Genomic DNA, 20,321 nt, shown 5'->3' with positions numbered 1-20,321 from the left:
GATGGATTTGGCAAACTTCATAAAAGGACAAACGTCTGTATTCTAGTTGTGCCCAAGTCCTTATTAACACTTTCCAGAGAAACTGACAGGGTTTTATTATCACAAGTGCCTGGATGGCTTCACTCACTGTGTGGACATTATTCTGGAACATGGGACAAGGCCGTGTGGAACTGTATATCCCAAATCCTGATCTCTCAGCTGCAACCGAGGGGGGACATTTCTAAAGTGTCTGCTCACCTGCTTGCTTTCTTTCTTTCCATCAGCGCAGCCCCATGGACAGGGTAGGGAACATAAAGACATCATTCCCATGGTTTTTAGGGCACACTGGGAAAAAATCAGGACTATGTGGGTACCGGTGAATGCCCTTTCAATGGAGACAAATGCCAGCTGTCAGCAGCGAGGTAGATTATGATTCTTCAGTGTACATAGGAAAGTACTTCGTTTTTCAGAAGGAGTGCTTTATGCCTGTAGTGGAGATGGCAGCCCAGAGCCAGTCCACTAATACAGATACACCGAGATTGCTTGCATTATTAAAAAATGTGCATTACATAATACATATTTTTGGACTGGGTTCTGCATTAGTAATGCTCTTGCTTTGCAAGATGCATTTTAATCAGCAAATGAACATTTAACAAAGCACCGCATTTAGAGCCTGAGTCATGTATAGTTACAAATACATCCTGGTGTACATTCGACACGGCTCCAAGAGCCGGAGGACTGCCCTGAAATACTGTTCCATCTCACACTTAGTGCCGAGGCCGAGCAAATGGCTCTGTGCAGAAAATGCTCTTTAAAATGCATTACGTGCATGACTTTAAAAGTGCTTGCTGCAGAGTGAATTTCAAAGAGGAGCAAGTGCGTGATGGACAACCTGGGGTTGTTACCGGGTGAAGGAACAAGGGGCTCTGTCTGCGGTAAATAATGTGTGGACGTATAGCACCTGCGGCACCCCACTGGAGGGAGGCTCCTAAACCAGTTGGACAAGAAAGCACAGCTCCCAGTTTGTCTGAGTGTCACACAATAAAGTTCTTATTTAGATGAATGGTGAAGACTGCTGTCTTCAGCCCTTTGAAGGATTGCCCCGTGGAAGAGGCATTAAGATGTATTTTATGTGGCTCGAGAGGGCAAAATTAGAACCTATGGGTGGCAGTTACAACAGGTAGATTTCAGCTCAGCCCAAGGAAGAATAGTCTAACAATTAGGGCTCTGAAATGGAATGGCTTTCAGGAGGTGATTGGCTCTTGGTCAGAAGCAGTGTCAAATCAAAGGACAGATGACCACCTATTGGAGATGTCTTCCATGGGACTCCTGAGCCCATTAGAGTTGGAACTCTGTGCTCACCAAGTTCTTTTCAAGTCAGATTCTGAGACAGTGAAGGTATCTGGAGGCCTTGGGAGAGGGGCTGGATCTCTATTGATGGACATGGTCTTCCAATGCTACTTCTATTTTAGAAGCGTTTGAAAGTGCAAGTGGCCCAGTGGCAGAAAGGAATGTCTGGGGGGCAGTTTCAGGACATGAGCATATATGTGTATGTGATGGAACCAGTGGCTGGAGGTTCTCGTAACCAGGGTAGGGCTCCGCAGCTCTTTGCTCCACAACTCACTGGCTGAAGCAACAAAATTAGTCAAATCTGTCTATTAACTATATTGGGCCTCTTTGCTCCCCTCCCTGAGCTGTCTTGGACATTAAAAATGAAATTGGATATCTAGCAATGGTGTGTTGACTCACTTCTGTAACCAAGACTCTCTTCCAGGCATCGTGGGAAGATGGAGGGGATTGAGAGGTGGCCAACTCCTGCTTCCCCAACAACATGCACATCAATGTGAGATGCTCCCCAGTATTAAAACAGGGGTTACCAAAAGGTGCCACACACTAAATCTTACCCAGGTAGATAGCCTGGGGATGGAAGCTGCCTGACAGTGGTTACAATCAGAGGGCATTCATCTGGTGGTTTTTCTGGAAGAGGTGGGTTTTTACCTAGTCTGATCATAAGTGGGCGGGTTTATTTCTGGACTTTCTCTCCTGTTCCATTGATCTGTATGTTTGTTTTTATTCCAGTACCTTACTGTTTTGACTAATGTAGCTTTGTAGTATAGTCTGAAGTCAGGGAGCCTGATTCCTCCAGCTCCATTCTTCTTTCTCAGAATTGTGTTGGCTATTCTTTTGTGTTTCCATACAAATTTTTAATTTTTTTTGTCCCAGTTCTGTGAAAAATGCCATTGGTAGTTTGATAGGGATTGCATTGAATCTGTAGATTGCCTTGGGTAGTATGGCCATTTTAGCAATACTGATTCTTCCAATCCAAGAACACAGAGTATCTTTCCATCTGTGTCATCTTCAATTTGTTTCATCAGTGTCTTACAGTTTTCGGAGTACAGGTCCTTTGCCTCCTTAGGTAGGTTTATTCCTAGGTATTTTATTCTTTTTGATGTGATGGTAAATGGAATTGCTTCCTTAATTTCTGATGCTTCTTATATTCTTTCTGATATTTTGTTGTTTCTGTACAGAAATGCAACAGATTTCCATGTACTAATTCTGTATCCTGCAACTTTACTGAATTCACTGATGAGCTCTTGTAGTTTCCTGGTGGCATCTTTAGGATTTTCTACATATATCATCATGTCATCTGCTAACACTGACAGCTCTACTACGTCTTTACCAATTTGGGGTTTTTACCTAGTCTGACTTTGAGATTTTCTTTTATTTGTTTATAGCCCATTAGAGGGTTGCTTTCAATCCACCTATTTCCGTGTGCCTACTGTGTGCAAAGCCCTGTTCTAGTCCCTCGGGAGGAGACAGAGATGAGATGAGTCACACGAGTTCTCAAAAAGTTTGCCAGGCCATTGTCTGGGTCCCCGAGACACCAACACATTTTCTGAAATGAGACACAAGATAAAAGATAGATTCTGCTCCACGAGGCAAGTGGGTACAATCATTCTTGAAAATATTTTTTTGGACAATTGTTGGATGGGACTATTTTTGGAGATGGAGAGCTTTTCAAACTTTCCTTTGGGTAAAAATGAATTCAGGGAGTTTGAAGTGTACCCTACCTCTGACTATGACAATCAGCCAGAAAGGCTCAACCCCACTGAGAATTTGGCATCGCCCCTCCCGCCCACCCCTGAAGAGGTTTGGGTACAAAGAAAAACATTTGGCTCATTGCTCTGGGCCGCCGCAGCACTGTTATTAAGACTGTGCTGGTTTCGATTGGCTCTGACCAGTATGGACGGTGACACTCATGAGCTCCTGATTCTGATTTGGGGGGTCTGCCGTCTGGAGCCAGCAGCAACCAAAAGGGGGAAATAATCATCTTTTTGGCATGGCTGGATTCTGTCCAGGCCATTGTGGGGCTCACCACGCACCATTTTGCCCTTCATTTCTAAAGGGAGATTGGATCAGAAGTGACCCTGTTCCTGCACACAGAGCTGCTCGGGGCCGTCTTCTCAGGAGCGGCCCTTCCTTTCCCTTGGCTCTGTGCTCTGTTGAGGTTCTCCCAGCACCCCAACATCTGCCTGCCTGCCTACCTACCTACTCTGTCATGGGAGGAGCATCTCTAGGCTCCCGATCCAACAGGAAGCACCTGGAAGGCCCCTCCCTCAGGCAAAGCGTGAGTGTGGGCATACAGGTCCTCCTCGGGCATGATGCCTCCCTTTCTCGCTTTGACCCCAACTCTCAGCTTTCATGTGGTCCCTGGTCTACAGTCTGGACCCTGGTATCTGCCTAGCTTTGCCCTGGAGAAATGGGGACTGGGTTCTGTAGCCTGCCCAGCTTACACTGAGCCTGTCTGTTGCTTTCCATGGCCCATGGGGACGTCAGTGTCCAAAGCTGCCCACAGCCTAGGTGATCCTGGTCTCAGATGCGCCCTGTGCCAGGCGCAGCAGCCCCTCCTGTACGCTGGGCCGTGGGCGAGAACACGGCTGATTGCGGAGGACGACTCAGCCCTCGGGACAGTCCTCCGGCTCGTGCTTTCCCTCTCAGCCAGCAATCCTGGCCGTCCCACCTTGTCCTCCCACCTCCAGCACTGACAGAGGGCCTCCAAGTTGTTTTGATCTTGTCTGCTGAGGGGCTGACTCACCCCTTCAGACTTGGTGGGGGAGCAGGGTAGCAGCGGGCCTGGAGGGAGAGTCTGACTGGTGTCATGGTTCAGACTCGTGTTCATAGAAATCCTTTCAGCTCCAGCTCTTCAAGATATGATTAGACCAATTTTACGTGTCTAGTCACTGAGGCTCTGGTAGATTGGGACTATTTCTATGTGTGCAAAGTGAAGTGGAGAATTGAGGCAATTATCTTCAGGCAAATGACTCTGGGCTCCGTAATCAGTCCATCCTCATAACTGGGGGAATCAGCCACATTCACTGTAGCATTGCTTCGCATTTAGAGGATTCTAAGGTATTTGTTTGTTATTTGCACTCAGCTTTGTTTTTCCAGAAGGCAGGCGGGGATGGTCCCTCCTGCCCACACAGGTGTGAGGGTCTGTGCCCACCCCTCCCCGAGGCTGTGGGACCCGTCAGCCAGGCAGGGGTGGGGGATGCTCTGAGACAGCTCACAGTCAGCAGTTCCATGGCCACCTCTGCTTCCTGTGTCCAGAGGCGGCCTCCTCCCTTCTTTCCTCATGCATGAGGTTCCTGAGATGTTGGGTCAGATGATGAACAGGTCACCACCAGGGCCAGGATAACGCAGAGCCTACTAGGGCTCAGGGGCAGACACGAACCGCCCAGGACAAAGAAATTGTCATGCAACTATGAGAATAAAAGGACAGGTCTTCGCAAGTCAGAAATGAAAGCTCATTCTTTAGCTCAGGCTAGTGATGACTCTAGGACCCTCTCACCTCCATCCGTTTTTTGTGTTTTTTTTTTTTTTACTAAAAATCATTTTAAATTGGGAGTTTTTCCCTTTGAGGGTCTAGAAATTTCTAAAACAGCTGTTACCTCCCTCCCAGCTCTTTACCTGCGAGGGAAGGAGGAAGAGTGAGAGGAGACTTGTGTTTCCAGATCATTGTGGTCTGATTGGCTTTGTGGCAAGTGAGGACCTCGGTCGTAACTGCCGTCGAGAACAAGCCACGGAGTTAGGGAGCCAGACCGTCAAGACATCTGCGTGGGGCCTGCTGGCTGCTGGGCAGGGGGGCTGGGGCTCCTGACCAAGGAGCCCAGAAGATTCTCGCACGCCCGCTCCCAGCACCTCCCTCACCCCACTCTCCCTTCACAATTAGAGAACAAGATGAAACTGATGAATTCCAAATTGTGCTCTGGGCTCTGAGCAGCCCAGGAGTGAGGTGGTAGGACTGGGGATGACTCTAGAAAAATACACAGGAATTAGAAAGGTTTTTTCAGATTGTCAAAGAAGTGCCATCTTTGTCACTTTGCAATTTTCTGATGTTGCTTAATTAGTTTGAAAAACCTGTAAAACTTCCCATTCACAACTGAGACAAGAAGGTTTTGAAAAACATCTGTCTGTCCTCAGCCTGGTGTGGCGCAGTGTGGGTCATGTGCGGTTTCAGCTGATGGCTGGTTCATTCCTGCTCTTTCTGTTAAGTGGTGGCGTCCTCCTCAGCGTTCTGGTTGGTTTCCAGCTTTAACGATCATGGTTTCATACTCTGTTCTAAGATCTGCTGGCGCCAGAGCCTTCTTAACTGCATATCATCTCAAAACTCTCTGATAGTTTTGCCCATTTATTTTTCTATACAATTTAAGAATCATTCTCATCAAGTTCTGTAATGACCTTGGTGATGCCTAGAGTGGAACTGAATCCAATCTACAAGTTAAGTTGTGAAATACTGTCTTTTTAAATTTTTTTCCCCGTGTTTAGCCTTGATCAAGAAGCATGCACTCTCCATTTATTGGCGTTTCTATTTGTCCCATTAAGGATTTAGTTTTCTTTATATAATTCAGATATATAATATATGGAGTTTGGTATGTGAATATATATCATATGTTTCCCAAGTATTTGATACATTGGTTGCAGTTGGGGATGGGCCTTCCTTTTTTGTTGCATTTTCAGGCTGTTTATTATGTGTTTATCTGAATGGTATTGATTTTTGTGGTTTTTTTTTTTAAATCATATTCTGCCACCTTTGGAATTGGTTGGTTTATAAGACAGCTGGTAGCCTGGGCAGGCAGACACTCAGTGGAGGCTGTGGGAGGACTAAGTGGAGGCTGTGGAAGTCCTGCCCAAGGGAGAGGGCTGAGCTAAGTCAGTGGTTGCCAAATGCCAATTCGCAGTGAAATGGGAAAAATAAAGATGATGCCGTGGGGTTTTCATCAGGTTAAATTTATTTCAGGAAGGGACCTGTCTTGATATGGAGGCTGTAAAAGCTCCCTGCTTTTTAGTATTTCAGCATCATTTCTCTTTCAATGACAAAAGATAGTAATTTGGAATTTTTGTTTTAAGGTTTTAGAGGATTTTAAAAGGGTTTCTTAAAATTTGATTTTTATTTAATTTTTTAAACAGCTTGACTTCGCGTGTGAAGCTGTTCGGCAGCCCAGGCTGTTACTCCACACCCATCTGGAAGCTTTAGCATCGTCTGAAATCCCCAAATCGGAAACTTCTAGCTCGTGTCCTTTTGGATGTCCCAGTCTTGTGATAGTTGGTAATTCTGGGCTTCTTTTATTTTAAAATAATTGTCTGTTTATCCTTTGGCGCTCTTCTAGGTGGCCTTATGGCTTAGTCAGGCTGGTGTTTTATTCCTCCTTTTGTCCTGTTCTGGCTTCCTCCTCGTTCCTCATGCGCCGCCCGCGTGTTCTCTGGAGTGTGAGGGATGGGAGTCTGTGCTCCTTTTCTCAGTGAGACGGATGCATGTGGGGACCTGCACTGCATTTCTTTTCTTCAAAGGGATTTTCTCTTACTGTCTCTTCTCTGACAGTACTTTGGTGGGTTTTAAAAGGAAACAAGATGATATCCTGTGAGAGGAACTCACGAAAAGGCTGGGATGAGAGGGGAAAAGCCAGTTACGGGCCCAGTGGGCCTGGATATGCGTCTTTGCTTCCTTCTGCTTCATAGCTAACCATTGGCATTACCTGTCTGGTCTCCTGCCTCTGCAATTGCAAAATAAAGCCCTTCTGGGGCTTAAAACTGCCTTCCAGGCTTGTGGAGGTGATCAAATGAGGAAAGGAACAGGAAGTGCCTAGCAATGGTTGGACACAAACAAACTGGTACTGAGCTATTAAACTGGTAGCTCCACTGATGTCGGTGGTCATTGATGGTGGTGGTGATGGTGGCGGTGGTGGTAGTTGGCAGTGGTCATTGATGGTGATGGTGGTGGTGATGGTGGTGGTGGTGGTCATTGATGGTGACGGTGGTGCTGGTGGTGGCCATTGATGGTGGTGGTGGTGGTGGTGGTACTTGGCGGTGGTCATTGATGGTGATGGTGGTGGTGGTGGTCATTGATGGTGACAGTGGTGCTGGTGGTGGCCATTGGTGGTGGTGGTGGTAGTTGGCAGTGGTCATTGATGGTGGTGGTGATGGTGGTGGTGGTGGTCATTGATGGTGACGGTGGTGCTGGTGGTGGCCATTGATGGTGGTGGTGGTGGTAGTTGGCGGTGGTCATTGATGGTGGTGGTGGTCATTGATGTTGACGGTGGTGCTGGTGGTGGCCATTGGTGGTGGTGGTGGTGGTAGTTGGCAATGGTCATTGATGGTGATGGTGGTGGTGGTGGCCATTGATGCTGGTGGTGGTGGTGGTGGTGGTAGTTGGCGGTGGTCATTGATGGTGATGGTGGTGGTGGTGGTCATTGATGGTGACGGTGGTAAAGGCCAAGGAGCAGGAGAGTGATGGGGAGGATTGGGAGGAGCCCAAGTGGGCAGAAAGAACCTAACGGAAAGTTGGAGAGGCTGGTCAAGTTGGGTTTTATCTCTTAGTGGCCTTTTGATGTCTCTTGGTGGTCTTAGAAGCCATGGTTAGATCTCGAGAAGTGTGCTGATCCCTGCTATGGGCCATACATTGTGCCAGGCACCAGGAATGTGAAGATGAGCTAAATCAGACTGTGTCTCTCCACTCAGAGCATTCAGTAGGGGAATCTGGAAATAATGAATCATCACATGAAGGAGGTTCTCATTACAATCTGAGCTAAGAGCATTGGAAAAGAAAGGTTTTTTTTTCCAGAGTATACTGCGAAGGAAGCTGCCCTGGGTTGGGGCATGTCAGGGAATACTTTCCTGAGAAAGTGATATGTGCACACTTGAGCTGTGAACTGAAGGATGAGCTTGTGGCGCCGGGGGCGGGGGAGGACAGCGGCACCGTTCCAGGCGCAGGAATAGTGTGTTCACAGGCCCTGTGGCAGAATGGGGTGATGCCAGCAGCAGAGGGCCAGCAGAACCGGGCGAGATGAGTCTGGAGGGGCCGCCACGGAGGGCCTTGACCAAATGTAGCCTGTATTGTGTCTGGGACACTGGGAGCCCTGTCCTCATGGGCACTCGGTTCCATCATCAAGTTGTCCACTTCAAAATTCTCTCTGGCCGCAGGGTAGGGGGGTGGAATTTGAAGGGAATGGAGACAGTGGTGGCTGGGTCTAGGGAAGTGGTTGGTTCTAGAAATACATAAAACTGGTGGTGGTGAGAGTGGCTTTGAGTGTTACTGAGGAGACTGACTAACAAGGCCCGGTGACACCGTGGATGTGGGGCCTTGGCTGGTGGTGGGCAAGAGCCAGGCAGGACTGGATGAAGTCAGTGCCTTTCACTGGGCTCGAGGAGGGCGGGGGGCAGGAGACTTTGAGTTCCGATGCGGTGAGCAGAATGAGAGGTGACCATGAGTCCTGCCCTGCACCTCAGGGCTGGGGTGGAAGTGCCTTTGGACCATGCATGAGGAAGAATCGACTGGCAGAAAGAGGTTATGGGTCTAGAGGTCACTGGGGGGCTGCAGGGGAAGCAGAAAAGGTCTAGCAGTAAGGAAGGTCCAAGGGAGGGACACCGAGTTGAGTTTCTAACCCACGTCCTTGTGGATTGGTCATCCCAGAGCTGGAAGGGATTTGGGAGATGGAGTCTTGGCTCCTTCACTGTACGAGGAGGAAACTGAGGCTCAGAGGAGGGGTTGGGCTTGCTAGTCAGTGGCTCAAACCGTCTCTGAGACTGAATTTTTTGTGGTCCCAGATCAGTGCCTTTTTCATTCCACCAAGTGGACAATCTTTGTGGAGGGACAGAACTTGAGCCAACGGCTCAGATGTCACCTCCTGGATGTCAGATCTATTTTTTGTCAGCATCCAAATGGGCAGCTCACAGCTTCACATTCTTTTCTTGATCACTTTAGAACTGACATTCTGCGGCTCCTTATTAAAGAAAGAGCAGAGCGAAAGCTGGCCAGGAGTGTCTGGGGAGCTGGAAATAGAACCATACCTTGCCCCGAACAGCCAGGCCTGGCAGAGCCACCCGGTGGCCAGGACAGGCTCAGGCAAGGGGGAAGCTAAGATAATTTGGTGACACTCGCTTTTTCTGCCAGTTATTCAAAAATCCAGCTGACTCCAAAAGCAGCATTTACTACTTAAAGTTCTTCCCCAAAATATGGGAATTAGGTACAAGAAAGAGAAAGCCTCTTTCTCAAGGTGTCTGCTCCATGAGACCAAGGACACACCATCAGCTTGTCCTGCCATTACTTTAAAAAATGCAATGTAGAACTACATGTGGAATCAAGGAAGTAGCTACATTACATCAGAAGTTAAAAGCACTGGCTAGAGCTTAAGGCCGAGGTCTGCTTTCACGACCCGCCACCAGCCTGTCTGCATCTTCACCTCCCCCGCGGCTACCGACCTCACCTGCTGGCCAGTTTCCACAGAAAAATGTTTCTTTGAAAAACACAAGTAGTTAGTGGTTTTTCACTCGGCTGCGTATCTTGGAGACCCTTCTGTGCCGGTTCACATGTGCTCTGCTGGGCTCCTCTGAATTGCCACCTGTCGCCTGTGGTGTGAACAGAAGACCACTGACAGTCACTCCCCCGCTTGGCCCCTGTCCAGGCACGTGCCTCTGTGCACCTGTGTGCAGGGGTTCCTCACAGGTCGATGTCAGATGGGTCACAGGTACACAAGGGGCTTTGGCTCTGCTGCCCTTTCGATACAAGGCCACCAGTTTGTCTTCATCAGCAGTACGTGAGTGTCCCCCACCTGCTACACCACCCTGTTCCTCTGGCCAAGAGCGGGAGCCCTGCCAGCACCCAGACCTCCTCAGGCTGGGAGCAGAGAGCTTGGGGGCTGGGTCTGTGGGGCCGTGACCTTGGCTTCATCATCCTTGTCTCCAACCGGTCAAGAATAGAAGGTAAACTTCAGTGAAGTGCGTTTCAGAGCTCTGTCGTGAAGACAGGTGGTGGGAAAACCACTGAAAGATCTGAGAAGAGGCTGAGTGTGAACCGAAGAGCCTTTTTTTGGGTTCTTCATGAAGGTAACCGAGCTCTTGTAGAAACAGCACCATTGAAGCTGCTGCTGCAGGTGCCCATCCGAGAGCTCGGCGCTCCCTTATCATTTGACCGTTTTGAAGCTGGGTGGCAGACCTCCTGTTGTTCCAACCCCAGGTCTGGGCGGTTTAAGTTGGGAATGGCTGCAATTGAAGGAATGCCGTCCAGCCTTGGAAATCGCAGTCCCTGTCCTCCCCTGCTCCCCGCCCTACTCTGCAGGCGCAGACGAGGTAGTCATGATGTGTGACGAGAATTACCGCAGAATTTGTCATCCAGCCGGGACATTGTGAGTGTGGAAGGCAGTGCTAACTGGAGGGGATGCTGGGATGGCAGGTAAACCAGGACTTTGCTGGCAAACTGGCTGTCTGGGCACCTTGGCTTTTCCATAATAATAAAAATAATACTGTTAGTAGTAATATGACACTAGAAATATGTAAGTAAATGAGATAATGCAATTAACATTAATATAATTATTATTTTTAGTATGTTTAAAAGAGAGTAGCTCCCCAGGACTTTTAGAGTGGACTCCCGTGTGATGAGGGCAGGGTCTCCGGTGGGGCACCTGTGACGGCGGGTGAGCCACCCGCCTGGAGAGGGCCGCTTGCGCCGCTGCGCTTCTTTCTGAAGCATCACGGAAACTCCAGGAAAAGAGCCAAGTCAGGAGAGAAGGCGGGAGCTTTCCTGAGACCTCCCCGGGGGTTCCTGACCAGAGAGCTGAGCCCAGCAGCCCCGATGTTTGGGGGCGTTCTTCAGCAGCAGCTGCGGGGGCCCTGGGCCTGCAGAGCCTTCGAAGCGCCTGGAAACACAGGGCCTTAGGGAGCAGGGAGGACGTGGGCCGGGCTGGGGGTGGGTGGCCTAGGGTGCAGAAGGGCCTGTTTTACGCAGAGAATAAAGTCAAAACTTCCCTGAGCCAAAAGGTACAGAAATTAGGGGGAAAAAAGTTACTGGCTCTTAGAAACACGGAGCTTATCTGTTCAGACTTGAGGTGCTCCTGCGCTGCCCTCACGGTTCTGCCACGCTCCCGCACACAGCCACTTAATGGTTCTCTTTGAATTGACTTGTTTTCTTCACGTAAATGAATTCGGTTTTAAAGGAAGATTATCCCGGATCACTTGGCTCTCAGCTAAGTATTTTTTATGTATGTTTGTGGAGGCTTTTGGGGGGGCTTAGGATTATTTATTTATTTTTATTATCATTTTTTATTTACTGAAGGTGCTGGGGATCCAACCCAGGGCCTTGGGCGTGCTAGGCACGCGCTCTGCCCCCGAGCTGGACCTCCCCTGTCAGCTATGGAGTTTTAAATACACAAGAAAACAGATGTAGCTCTTAAAACAGACAGCGCGGCCCCTTGGAATTGCCTTGGGCATCACCTTGACCTGGTCCAGCTGCCCCTCCTCCGCAGCGGATGGTGAGGGGCCCCGTCTCGGCACCCGCGGGGGAGATGCTCGCGTGGGCCCCGGGGGATGCTGCGACAGGTTCCCCTTTATGTGCAGAGCCCCGTCCTCCTCCCTTTGATTCTTTTCCATCGGAGGGGACCAGTCAGACTCTGACCGCAGTGTCTGGCGAGGCACTCCTAGCTGAGGTGTGGCCGCAAGGCCTCCGGCTCCAGCCGGCTGCGGCCTAGGGTGTCCAACAGGCCTGAATTACTTGGGGCGTATTTTCTTTCCCTGCTATTTGCCTTCTAATAATAAATCGACAGATGTAGTTGTCTTGATCTGCCTTTACCATGACATTTGCCATCACTTCACATGTTTCTGTGTGCAGACGCAGCCAAGAAACAGGCTTATCAGCGATGCTCCCTGCCCACCCTCCGTGCCCTTGGCCTCAGCAGGGCCGTGTCCCCCACAGCGGAGGCCGAGCCCAGGCCACTCACTTCTGGCGGGCGCGCCTCCCGCTCCCGCTGCAGCCTTTCCTCATGCGGGGCTTTTCCAGGGATTCGCTGGGGGAGTGGGTCTTTTCTTCCATCATGCTCTCTGTCCTTGATTGGTTGCTAGAAAGTTCCAGAAAAGAGCCTGTGCCTAAAAGTATGTATTCAGACAGGCGGTAGGATACACTTTTCCGAAAGTTCAGAAGCAGGCAGAACTGAGCCATGATGTACACGAGCAGCTACACTGAGGTTCACGACGAGCGCAGGATGAAGCCCAGGGGTGTCTTTTTCACCTCTGGCGGAGAAGGTGGGCCAGGAGGGGAGCGGGGTGTTCTGGGCGGTGAGGTTATTGGCTCTGTGCTTTCTTGGGTTGGCTGGGGAGTTACAGGGCTCCTTGTAGTAATTTTAAATTCTACATTTTAAAGGTATGTGTTCAGACTATCTCCAGGGGTCAGTGGAATGGGACATTTAACACAAATCCAGGGCGTGTGGGGCTTGGACCTGCCGTGCCATGGCCAAAGGGGATGGATTTCCGGCCACGCCACTACAGCCGGCCGCCGGGCTCTGCTCTTGTCTCTTGTTTTTGTGTAAACTGACAAGTGCCCAGAAGAGTTCTAGCACACACTAGACCCTCAGCAAATTTCCGCTGAATATTATTTCCCATGTGTATATTTTTAAACTTGTTGTTAGGGAAATTTCCAAGCACGTGGAGGTGAGATGAGGCCGAGGGCCCCAGCACATCAGCCCCTGCACTGTTTCCCTCTGTCATCCCCACCTTTTCTCTGGGTGTCCTTTGAAGCATCTAAATCCCCAAAATCATATCATTTTACCCCCACTTTTTCTGAGTTTTTTGGGATCTGTTGAAGCTGCCCTCATCCCCCGCCCCGGGGAGAGCAAGTCAGAGTCATGGTCCCTGCTCTCCCTTCCTCTTACCCACGAAGCATTTAGTCACCGCACAGACCCAGGGGACCCTCACTGGGGGAGTAGCCCCTTACTTGGTGAGCCCCAGGAGTCTCTTCAAGCCACCATTCATCATTCGGGCCCCCTTTTAAAGTCTCCCGCATTGATCATTGGCGATTTCCCCCATTCCCAAAGCAAAGTGGATGCGTTTGTAGTGACCAGGCAGACCTCAGCTATGGTCTTCCTAGGAGAATGCACATTTGGAACATCCAGGACCCAAGTCAGTGTGATGTCAGTTGTCACCGTTCATGTGGAAAGATGTTGCCGCAGCCAGCTGCCGGGCCTCTCGGTGCTATATTAAGAGCAGGTCCGTGGGGCCCATTGGGGTCAGAGACGGGAGAGCAGAGGGACAGCTGTGGCAGACACCACACCATGCTCCGGACATGTGCTCCCGTGTCCCGGGCACACAGACGACCCGCGCCTTGCCCTGCCGCTCAGAGGCCCTGAGCCCACGCCTGTCTTCACCTTGCAGGGTGGGGGCCTGCGCTGACAGGACACTTGATGAAGGAGCCAAATTCAGAGTGGCGGGATGGAGCAGAGGCTTCAGCGGGCCCTGTGTGCTGGGTCAGCTTACGCTTTTACTGGAAGTGGAGGCATGTGCGGGCCGCGCGAGGCAGTGGTATTTAAACAGCTGGGGGTATTGGGTTCTATATGCCAAGGCTGGACAGATATTTTTAAATGTCACAGGACGAGTAGAAGCTGAGTTGGCGCAGGATCGAGGGGCAGGGGGATTTGGAGGGCTAGGATGGTCAGGAGCGCTGGGCAGGATTAGCGTCTGGGAAGAAGCCCAGTGCGTGAAGCCCAGTGAGGAGGCACGGGGAGGGGGTGGGCCGCCTGAGTGAGCTGGAGGTGCGGAGGGCGGCCAGGAGGGCAGGTGAGGGCTCTGAGCAGGTGCCCGGGGCTGGGGCCACGCCAAGGGCAGGTCTGGAGTTGGAGGTCAGCAGGGCCGAGCTCCCAGCCCAGAGGGACAGGGTGGGGATGCAGCCTGTGGCTCAGGCCCTGGGGTTTGGTGCAGAACAGAACTGCCGGCCAGCCTCGGCACCCCGCTGTCCTTCCCGTGCCCCTGGGGCGGCCGCTTATCTGCCGGGCGGGTCCTCCCCTCCCTGGAAGGGACAGGCTCCTGGAGGTTAGGCCCCTCAGCACCGCTGCTGTGGTTAACACAAAAACTCACCTTGTGGACGCACCCTTGCGTGTGGCGTTGGAAGGTGCTGGGGCTGATCCCACCCAGACACGGGCGGCGTTTGATTTTATTTTTTAGTTCTGACTTATGATAGCGGCCAACGTTTAGGTGTGAGCAGATTTTAGCAAAAGCTTTGGAGATTTGGCTTCTCCTGGCCCATGGGAAGGAACCTCCAGGTGTCTGGGCCCGCCAGTCCCCGGAAGCCGAGAGGCGGCCGCCCGCTGCTGGCGAGCCGCAGACCCGCCACCGCGCTGTCACCTGGCCTGCCCCTCACCCCCGGGCAGGGCCTGGCACTAGCTGTCCCGGCACTCAAGTGCAGCTATTCTTATCTCAGAGGGAGCGAGGGCCATCGGACTTAGCCTCTGAGCTGCTGGCCGGGCCTCCTTGACTTTGCTGTGACATTGGTCCGGGAGACCTGGGCTCCTGGACCAGGAAGGGGCAGCCAGCCTTCACCAAGGCCTTGGCCGGGGCCAGCGGGGTGGCCCAGTTTTCCCCCTGCAGCCGCTCAGTGGCCTGAACAGAAACGCAGCAGGGTTAGGGCCATGACCGCGGTAACACCAGCATCTGCCTCTCTGGGCCTCTCAGCCGTTCCTGGATGGGGCTTAGGAAGGCTCCAAGGAGGCCAGGGCAGGTCCGAGACCTGGGCGTGTCCCCTCGGCACAAAGAGGGGAGGGGAGGCGGGTCTGTGGTGGGGATTCTCTAGGGGCCCTTGAGACCCTTGACTGGCAGCAAGCAGCCCTTGAGTTAATTCCTGTTCCTATGCAGAATCTCCTCCTCATCCTCTGCAGCTCGGACTTCTCTGTTGCTTGTCCGGCCCCTGGGAAGGAGCCATGACCGTGGCTGGGCCTTCAGGGCCACCTGCATGAACTCCCTCCTCTTTTGAAGAACTGAGTCTTCTCCCATGGGCCCCAGACTCCATCTTGGCACAGAGAAGCCCTCTTCCAGATGTGTTTGCTCCTTCTTTACATGATCTGTCTCGTGGTACCTGCCCTATCCCAGATACTAGGTGAATACATGAATTCACTCAATCTATACAGTAACCTCACAGGGAAACGGAGGCACAGAGAGGTCAAACAATTTGCCCAAGGCCACACAGCTGGAAAGTGGTGGAGCCCAGATTTGAACTCAGGTGGTGGGTCAAGCTCCAGAGCCGACCTTCCAAACCACGGCCTTTGAGTGCTGCCTGTGGATGGGGGTGGGGGCCCCAGGGAGGGGTCCAAGCTGGTGCTTGGGCTGAGTCAGGAGCCTGCCGTGGGAAGAGCCTACTGAGGCCTGTCGGACAGCGGGAGGCCAGCCTGGCTGCAGGGAGTGATGGGGAGGGGGTGCCAGAAGCGGTGCGGTGTCTGAGCCGTGCCTGAACCCTGTCTTCTAGTCTCTCTGCTGCAGTGGAGGAGAGATTGTTGGAGGCAGGAAGGAGCAGTGGAGGGCCCAATGGGTTCAGGCGAGGCCTGGCTGGATCCCAGTGGGTGGAGAGGATGAGATGATTTGGGAGGTAGGCAGCACTGCTAATGAGTGCATCACAGGGGTCAGAGGTGACTGACGTGCCGTCGTGGCTGCAGTGGCTGGGGTCTGCCTCTTGAGGCGGCCTGTCTAGGGTAGGATTTCCCTCTGAGGCCTTATTCTTGATGGTGTAGAAGAGGGTCCCCAGTTCTTCTGGACCCTTCCTCATCCCTTTGGGGCTCAGCCCGTCCTCAGAGCTGCTTCCTTCTGGCCCTAAGCCTGCGAGGCCCAGGGCGAAGCAGCAGTTGTGGTGGGGTGTCCAACTGGGGGGACAGCAAGCTGTGGGCAGACGCTGGGTGCGTGGTGGCCTGACCTCGGCAGTACCCTCCCTCCCACTGGCCCTTCTGGAGGGGCCGCTCATCTCCATCCTCTTGACAGGGTGTTCTGGGTTTTCTGGGGTTTTTGGCCAGTGAGGAGAGTGATCCTTGGGAGAGGTCACTGCCCAGAGCCACCTCTCCAGCCACTCAACCCCCAGCAGAAGCAGCTGGCCCTGGGGCTCAGCCGGGCGGGCTGGGTGGGCGCCCGGCGCTCACTGCGGGTCTACCGTGAAGGGGTCTCCTGGACACCCCCAGGTGCCCACTGGAGCCCCTCCCGGCCTCTTTTTTTGGGTGATTGACATTCCCTGGGGCTCGAGCCATGGCACAAAGTGCCCCAGCCCCTCGCCACTAGGTGGCGCAGCTGTTGTAACGACGCTGGTGGTGCCCCTTTCTCAGGAGAATCCCTGGGGCGAGGGTTCCCACGGCCCTCCGCCTGGACAGCTCTTGGACCTGCTCTTGGACTTGGCCACGTGGTTACAGGTGAGTGACATCACCCATGTGGGCTCCTTGTCCGTGTGGCGGGTACAGAGACAGTGCACGGCTCCCCACCAGCCCTGTCATCCCGGCCACGGCGAGGCTCCCCACCCCCTCCCAGCTCTGCGGGGTCTGCGGGCGCGCCGCCGCTCGGGCCCCCTCCTCTGCCAATGGGAAGGCTTCACAGAAGTCCCCTCTAAGCCTGCTTCCTGCGCCCTGCCCTGGCCCGGCTGAGGGACCTGAGGGAGTCAGCTCTGGGCCGGTGACCTGTCTCACATCGCAGAAGAAGGCCTTGGAGCTCCCGACCCACCCCATTTCGTTAACAACCTGCTCTCCTTCATCCGAAGAGGGGCCACATTTTCACATCCATGACTGCTCCTCTTAAATTGACAATAGACAACAGCCTAAAGATTGCCCACCGATCTGAGTTGCACTGATGGATGTCTTGGCCATTGGAAGAGGGACACCAGGTTGAAGAACCATCCGAGCGTGACCTTGGGGTGTCTTGTATGTGTGTGGGGGGTGTTTATCCTGTTAACCCTTTCCCCCTTTTCTCCTTCTCCCTACCTCAAGCCTTTCTGCTTCCAAGTGCCCTTGGAGCCTTCAGCTGCTGCGTCCCCTCTGAAGCTCTGGCACTACTTTTTGTGGTGCCATCAAGCCTCATTAATGCCACCTCCTTGCTTTGAAATCTCAGTGCTTCAGCCTCTTCTTGATGGGAGCCTAAACCTGCTTTCTGAGGGAAAGATTTGCTAAGCAAATAGAGATTTGAGAGCAAAGTCTTGGGAGGCAAGGACTGAGTTCAGCCCTTCACCAGAGCCCAGCCGTTCTGAAGGGTTTCGATATTGCGTTATCTGCAAATGTCAGAGTTGAGTCACGTCCAGCTTTGAATAAAGGCCCAGCAAGGAGCCTCTTAGAAATACCTGGTCACAGCTTACCTCCGATTCACCGCTGGGCTTCTTTAAGATGGTCTGATTAATTCATGGTGGCCGCCCACCGCCCATCACCACCCGAGACAAAAGGATTTACTGTACCAGCTTACTGCCAGGCCATGTCAGTTGATAAGCAGGATACTCCAGACCATCTGTTTGAAAAATAAAAATAAAAAGTAAAAAATGAACAGTGGAGCAGCTGTAGAGCGAACACCTTGTGCTGCTGCGTAGTGACAAGCCCAGCGAGGGCCGCGGCCTTGGTGGAGGTGGGCGCGGACCTGCGCCCCCTCCCCGGGCCTGGCTGCCTGGGCCTGGGGTCTCCCTGGGGGTCAGAGCCGCCCGAGTCCTTGGCACCCCTCCCACCCTGGCCGCACCAGACTCCTCTCCTAGCTCTGGCTGGTTCGTTGATGTTCTCTCTCTCCTTTAGGCCGCAGCAACAGTGCCAAGGCAGAAGGGCCCCAGTCCCGCCAGCCTGGACTCCCCAGGGTCAGTCATGTGGCTCTGTTGTGGAGGCCTGTCACGAGGCAGGACATGGCCAGAGCACCGGCGACAGCCCTAGTGATGCCTGTGACCACGGAGGCCTCGCCTTCTGCTTTGCTTAGGGGTGAGCTGCCAGCGCCTTTCTGATCTGCAGCCTTCGACGAGAACTGGGGGGGCTGACCTGCACACAGGTCAGGGCAGCGACATCCTTTCAGAGAAGCCTTCGCAAGCTGGAATGTCAGGCCCACCTCATGCGTGAGGCCGCGGCAGAGCTGGGACCGAGTTCCTCCCCACGTGCCCCGAGCCTGCGCCAAGACCCCACCGGCCCATGTCCAGAGGCTGCTCCCTCAGTGGCCGGCGCTGCCTTTGGGCTGGGAGAGCAGGCGCGTGCTTGAATGGGGCGGGAAGGACGGCGGAGGGAGGCTCTTTGGTTTATGGTCCTGGAAGATGCTAGGGTGCAGAGAGGGGTGCCAGCACCCTGACATCCATGCTGGCCTGGGGCCACCCTCGGCCTCTGTGGGGGGTGGGGCTGGGAGGGGGCGTTAGGCACAGCCCTGTGGGAAGTGACAATGAAGGACCCTTCCGGAGGGCCCCCCCCAATCCTGTTGTGCTTGATTCAGAGGGTTGGGTGGAGGCTTTCCTGAAGGCTCTGAGAAGCGCTGCGCCCACAGGCTGTGTCAGGGCAGGACGTGGGACAGGGAAAGGCCGCCCAGCTCGGCCTGTCGCTCCGCTGCTCCAGGCCACAGTGTCTCCCATCGCCTGGAGTACAGCCCACCTCAACTTTGGCCTCAAGCGTCTGCCGCTGCCCAGAGGCCCCCGCCGCTCTTCGGCCCGCAGCTGTCTGCAGCCTGCACCTGGGCCTGCTCCTCCCCTTCTGGGGGCCTTCTCATCGTCACCCTGGTGGCCCACTTGGCCTGGCCAGCCCTCCCCACCTTTAGGAAGCCCCTCAACATCCAGCCCTCACCAGGCATCACAGGCCCCTCATCCAGGTCCCTGTGCTGGATGCTTGTTTGCTGCCCACTGTGCAGAGTGCTGTGTTCTCCAGCTTCTGTCTCCATGCGGGGCACACAGTAGGTGCCTAATAAATCCGTAGAACGAGTAGGTGGCCATCTTTCTCTCTGTTCATTCCCTGTAGAGCTTTCTCTGCTCCACTTGTGCAAACCCTAGAAGCATGTGTGTGTGCATTTGGGCTCATCCGCCCTTCCCAGTTTGCTTCTAACTCACGGTTGATACTTTGGGGGTCCCCTGACACCTGCTTCCTCCACCCCAGACCAAGTCAGGCCCCCACTGCCCTTTCTCTCGTCACAGTTTGCTCTCTTCCTTCATGGTATTTATCACAGCATGGAACCATGTGCTTGTTTTCTTAATGCCCATCTTCCTACTGCACTGAACCCCAAGGAGCAGGGCCTGTCTTTCTTGTGCATGAAGAGCAGAATGGGCATTCAAGTGATTGCTGGATGGATGGATGGGAGGATGGACGGATGGATGGGAGGATGGATGGGTGGGTGGGTGGACGGACAGACAAATGGGTGGACAGAACAAAAAGATTCAGACACTTCAATAATTGAAACATCTATCACAAATGCAGAGCAACTTCTTGACAATTCATGGGACACTCTGGGCACGGGCAGGAGGTATGGGGGCGGCGGATGCTCAGCAGGCTGGGGGTGGCCTGGTGCCCAGCCCTCAAGAGGTTGCTTCATATAGAGACTGATGGATGGATGAAGAAATGGTTCCAGAGCAGCATGTCTACATGGGTGGTGTATCTACATGGGTAGTGCATCTACACAGACTAATGTATCTACCAGGCCACGTGTCCGCGTGGCCAGCGTGTCTTCACGGGCTAACGTACACGCATAGGTTTCCTAGCTCCGTCCAGGAAAGAAGGCGGAGAAGCAACGATGCCCAGTAGCAGGAAGCACCCCCCTACACTGAGTTTGGTTTCTAATACCATTTTCCAATAAAAGGAAACAGGCTCCTTGTGAAAGAGCTTATTCCTGGGCTGGGACAGGGGCTGCAGGGGGGGTCCGGAGGGTGGAGCAGCAACAGAAAGTCAAGAAGTGCCCCCAAGACAAACCAGGGGCAAAGGACGGGAGCCACTGAAAGAGCCCCAGAGCCCCAGACTGGGACGGTCTGATGAGCCAAGTAGCGCTGGGTCCCAACCCAGTGTGTACAATAGCCATGAAACCACACCAGTGTCGGTAACTTGGAAGAATTCATGTAGATCCCATTCATGGGGGGG

At 53.1% G+C, this 20,321-nt stretch overlaps 1 long non-coding RNA gene across 1 annotated transcript in view; it reads left to right on the top strand.

Annotated features, from left to right (window-relative positions):
- The window catches only part of LOC106729815, a 32,882-nt gene extending 12,825 nt beyond the window's left edge, over positions 1-20,057 (top strand). The window contains exons 3-4 of the long non-coding RNA XR_001366223.2: positions 16,593-16,676; positions 18,027-20,057. This is a non-coding gene — a long non-coding RNA (uncharacterized LOC106729815). The remainder of the gene's footprint in view (positions 1-16,592; positions 16,677-18,026) is intronic.
- Positions 20,058-20,321: the final 264 nt, after the last annotated feature.

The sequence above is a fragment of the Camelus ferus genome, chromosome 19 (genome assembly GCF_009834535.1).
Source record: "Camelus ferus isolate YT-003-E chromosome 19, BCGSAC_Cfer_1.0, whole genome shotgun sequence".
NCBI classification, from domain to species: Eukaryota; Metazoa; Chordata; class Mammalia; order Artiodactyla; family Camelidae; genus Camelus; species Camelus ferus.
The sequence above is the reverse complement of the archived record's forward strand: the minus strand, read 5'-3'. Positions and strand labels throughout refer to the sequence as shown.